At 53.1% G+C, this 5,000-nt stretch overlaps 1 non-coding gene across 1 annotated transcript in view; it reads left to right on the top strand.

Moving 5' to 3' along the window:
* Window positions 1-3,440: 3,440 nt before the first annotated feature.
* The window catches only part of LOC124570306, a 1,910-nt gene continuing 350 nt past the window's right edge, over window positions 3,441-5,000 (top strand). Inside the window, exon 1 of the ribosomal RNA XR_006971629.1 lies at window positions 3,441-5,000. This exon is cut by the window's right edge and continues 350 nt beyond it. This is a non-coding gene — a ribosomal RNA (small subunit ribosomal RNA).

Here is a 5,000-nt window from a genome sequence, read left to right as displayed (position 1 = left end):
GCCTTAACGTAACCCACGTTGCGCCTTAACGTAACCCACGTTGCGCCTTAACGTAACCCACGTTGCGCCTTAACGTAACCCACGTTGCGCCTTAACGTAACCCACGTTGCGCCTTAACCTAACCCATATTGCGCCTTAACCTAACCCATATTGCGCCTTAACCTAACCCATATTGCGCCTTAACCTAACCCATATTGTACCTTAACCTAACCTATATTGTACCTTAACCTAACCTATATTGTACCTTAACCTAACCTATATTGGGCCTTAACCTAACCTATATTGGGCCTTAACCTAACCTATATTGGGCCTTAACCTAACCTATATTGGGCCTTAACCTAACCTATATTGGGCCTTAACGTAACCCACGTTGCGCCTTAACGTAACCCACGTTGCGCCTTAACGTAACCCACGTTGCGCCTTAACGTAACCCACGTTGCGCCTTAACGTAACCCACGTTGCGCCTTAACGTAACCCACGTTGCGCCTTAACCTAACCCATATTGCGCCTTAACCTAACCCATATTGCGCCTTACCCTAACCCATATTGCGCCTTAACCTAACCCATATTGTGCCTTAACCTAACCTATATTGTACCTTAACCTAACCCATATTGTACCTTAACCTAACCTATATTGTACCTTAACCTAACCTATATTGTACCTTAACCTAACCTATATTGTACCTTAACCTAACCCATATTGCGCCTTAACCTAACCCATATTGCGCCTTAACCTAACCCATATTGCGCCTTAACCTAACCCATATTGCGCCTTAACCTAACCCATATTGCGCCTTAACCTAACCCATATTGCGCCTTAACCTAACCCATATTGCGCCTTAACCTAACCCATATTGCGCCTTAACCTAACCCATATTGCGCCTTAACCTAACCCATATTGTACCTTAACCTAACCCATATTGTACCTTAACCTAACCTATATTGTACCTTAACCTAACCTATATTGTACCTTAACCTAACCTATATTGTACCTTAACCTAACCTATATTGGGCCTTAACCTAACCTATATTGGGCCTTAACCTAACCTATATTGGGCCTTAACCTAACCTATATTGGGCCTTAACCTAACCTATATTGGGCCTTAACGTAACCCACGTTGCGCCTTAACGTAACCCACGTTGCGCCTTAACGTAACCCACGTTGCGCCTTAACGTAACCCACGTTGCGCCTTAACGTAACCCACGTTGCGCCTTAACGTAACCCACGTTGCGCCTTAACGTAACCCACGTTGCGCCTTAACGTAACCCACGTTGCGCCTTAACCCAACACACGTTGCGCCTTAACCCAACACACGTTGGGCCTTAACCCAACACACGTTGGGCCTTAACCCAACACACGTTGGGCCTTAACCCAACACACGTTGGGCCTTAACCCAACACACGTTGGGCCTTAACCCAACACACGTTGGGCCTTAACCCAACACACGTTGGGCCTTAACCCAACACACGTTGGGCCTTAACCCAACACACGTTGGGCCTTAACCCAACACACGTTGGGCCTTAACCCAACACACGTTGGGCCTTAACCCAACACACGTTGGGCCTTAACCCAACACACGTTGGGCCTTAACCCAACACACGTTGGGCCTTAACCCAACACACGTTGGGCCTTAACCCAACACACGTTGGGCCTTAACCCAACACACGTTGGGCCTTAACCCAACACACGTTGGGCCTTAACCCAACACACGTTGGGCCTTAACCCAACACACGTTGGGCCTTAACCTGCTCTGTAATTGTCATACGACGCGTTAAATTAGTGTGGTGTTGCCTAACTGCAACCCCCGCAATATAGTTTGCTACTCGCACTGCCTGGTCCCCAGAGTATCGCTTCATGTTAAACACCTTGCAGCTATACACTGTAATGCGGATGGCAGCAGGACGTACATGCTCAATGCCCTTCGCAGTTGTTCATTGGCATTTGCATGGCGAAGCACAGCCTACGTTGTGGTACGGCGTGTGTCAACTGTCCGCTGATGTTGTACGTCCAAATCACACACTGTACTGCACATTGGTCCTCATGTACTGAATGATACATCGTGGTACATGTGTGACCGTACCACGACTGCGCCAACAACGGCGAACCATACGGTCCAAATATTGTGCACTCAGCTACGTGTCGTCTCCCTATAAGAGCTGGATTGCAGTATGGTATGCCGTGGATGGCGATCAGCATGAGCCGTCTGTTGATGTAGTGGCGCGTGTTGTCAGACGTAGTCGTCTCTTCTCACACACCGTGATAGCATGGTGCACTGCGTTCCACATCTGCGACATGCGACAGAGGCCGGTTGACAGTCGTTCGCGCAATGGACATCGCATACGTACGGGGGCCACCTTCCACGTGTTCGCGAAGCGTGCACATGTTGTTGCGTGTATGTGGGCAGACATAGTGTGTCGTGACACCTGACACAGGCATGCAACAATCGTTGAATTTGCAAATGGCGATGGACGTCTACGTTTGCTGGTGACGTTACGCAAATGAACAACTGGTAAACGGTTGTGGTGCGGTTGTTCTCGCTAGAGGTGAATCAGTGATGGCGACGATCGGTTGAGCTACCAACCGGTTGTTTCAGCGATACCCACCATGCCCACGAACGTGAATGGCATGTGGGTGTGAAGCGATACGCGGCGGTGGCTGGGTGGGACCGTCCCCGGCCGGTGAGGGGGGGCCTCCCGGCGTGCTGGCCGCGCGGTGCGTGGGCGCACGCGCTACAGCCGGCTGGTGGGGGCGGCCAGTGGCAGGCGCGCCGGCCGACGGAGGCGGCAGGCGGCGCAGCTGCGCGCCGGCGCACCCTGCACGCGGCGCCGTGCGGCCAAAGTAGGTCCTCGCGGGCCCGGTGCGAAGCGCGGTGGACATCTGCAGTGTGCTGGTCCGATTGAGGACTGTGTGCGCTGAGGATGCGCCGCCGCCCGGCGCTCGGCGCCGCGACGCCGTCTGCTGCTCGGTCGCCTCTGCGGTTCTCGCAGGTGGTTTGTATCGCAGCTGTGCGGACGTGTTGGCGCGTGCGCTGTGCTGGGAGAGTTCGCTTCGGCACCCAAGTGGGGCTTTTGTCCTTCTGTGGCGCTGGCGTTGGAGCTGCCGGCCACCGTAGGTGGCGCGTGTTGTCTCCCGCCGGCAATGCCACGACAGCACGCTCCCGGGCCTCTGTCGGCAGCGGCAAGCTCAGTTGGGAGCACGGGTGGTCGCACCTAAAGCGTCTACTCGCCAAACTCCGGGCGATTGCGCCTCTCTCGAACCCGACCAAGTACTTAGGACGGCGCTGCGCGCCGCCGGGACCTGAGAGGGTTTCGAGGTGTATTGTGCAGGGGAGCTCAGCCTCCTCCTGTTTGCAGAATAATTGAGCGGACGCTTGCGTGTTCGCGCGGGCCCCCGGGACACACTCCCGGGCGGCCGGCTGCTCAGCTCTAGTTGACGCAGCTCCCTGGTTGATCCTGCCAGTAGTCATATGCTTGTCTCAAAGATTAAGCCATGCATGTCTCAGTACAAGCCGCATTAAGGTGAAACCGCGAATGGCTCATTAAATCAGTTATGGTTCCTTAGATCGTACCCACGTTACTTGGATAACTGTGGTAATTCTAGAGCTAATACATGCAAACAGAGTCCCGACCAGAGATGGAAGGGACGCTTTTATTAGATCAAAACCAATCGGTCGGCTCGTCCGGTCCGTTTGCCTTGGTGACTCTGAATAACTTTGGGCTGATCGCACGGTCCTCGTACCGGCGACGCATCTTTCAAATGTCTGCCTTATCAACTGTCGATGGTAGGTTCTGCGCCTACCATGGTTGTAACGGGTAACGGGGAATCAGGGTTCGATTCCGGAGAGGGAGCCTGAGAAACGGCTACCACATCCAAGGAAGGCAGCAGGCGCGCAAATTACCCACTCCCGGCACGGGGAGGTAGTGACGAAAAATAACGATACGGGACTCATCCGAGGCCCCGTAATCGGAATGAGTACACTTTAAATCCTTTAACGAGTATCTATTGGAGGGCAAGTCTGGTGCCAGCAGCCGCGGTAATTCCAGCTCCAATAGCGTATATTAAAGTTGTTGCGGTTAAAAAGCTCGTAGTTGGATTTGTGTCCCACGCTGTTGGTTCACCGCCCGTCGGTGTTTAACTGGCATGTATCGTGGGACGTCCTGCCGGTGGGGCGAGCTGAAGGCGTGCGACGCGCCTCGTGCGTGCTCGTGCGTCCCGAGGCGGACCCCGTTGCAATCCTACCAGGGTGCTCTTGAGTGAGTGTCTCGGTGGGCCGGCACGTTTACTTTGAACAAATTAGAGTGCTTAAAGCAGGCAAGCCCGCCTGAATACTGTGTGCATGGAATAATGGAATAGGACCTCGGTTCTATTTTGTTGGTTTTCGGAACCCGAGGTAATGATTAATAGGGACAGGCGGGGGCATTCGTATTGCGACGTTAGAGGTGAAATTCTTGGATCGTCGCAAGACGAACAGAAGCGAAAGCATTTGCCAAGTATGTTTTCATTAATCAAGAACGAAAGTTAGAGGTTCGAAGGCGATCAGATACCGCCCTAGTTCTAACCATAAACGATGCCAGCCAGCGATCCGCCGCAGTTCCTCCGATGACTCGGCGGGCAGCCTCCGGGAAACCAAAGCTTTTGGGTTCCGGGGGAAGTATGGTTGCAAAGCTGAAACTTAAAGGAATTGACGGAAGGGCACCACCAGGAGTGGAGCCTGCGGCTTAATTTGACTCAACACGGGAAACCTCACCAGGCCCGGACACCGGAAGGATTGACAGATTGATAGCTCTTTCTTGATTCGGTGGGTGGTGGTGCATGGCCGTTCTTAGTTGGTGGAGCGATTTGTCTGGTTAATTCCGATAACGAACGAGACTCTAGCCTGCTAACTAGTCGCGTGACATCCTTCGTGCTGTCAGCGATTACTTTTCTTCTTAGAGGGACAGGCGGCTTCTAGCCGCACGAGATTGAGCAATAACAGGTCTGTGATGCCCTTAGATGTTCT

This window comes from Schistocerca americana, unplaced genomic scaffold, assembly GCF_021461395.2.
Source record: "Schistocerca americana isolate TAMUIC-IGC-003095 unplaced genomic scaffold, iqSchAmer2.1 HiC_scaffold_162, whole genome shotgun sequence".
Classification (NCBI taxonomy): domain Eukaryota; kingdom Metazoa; phylum Arthropoda; class Insecta; order Orthoptera; family Acrididae; genus Schistocerca; species Schistocerca americana.
This window is presented reverse-complemented; position numbering and strand designations above follow the sequence as displayed.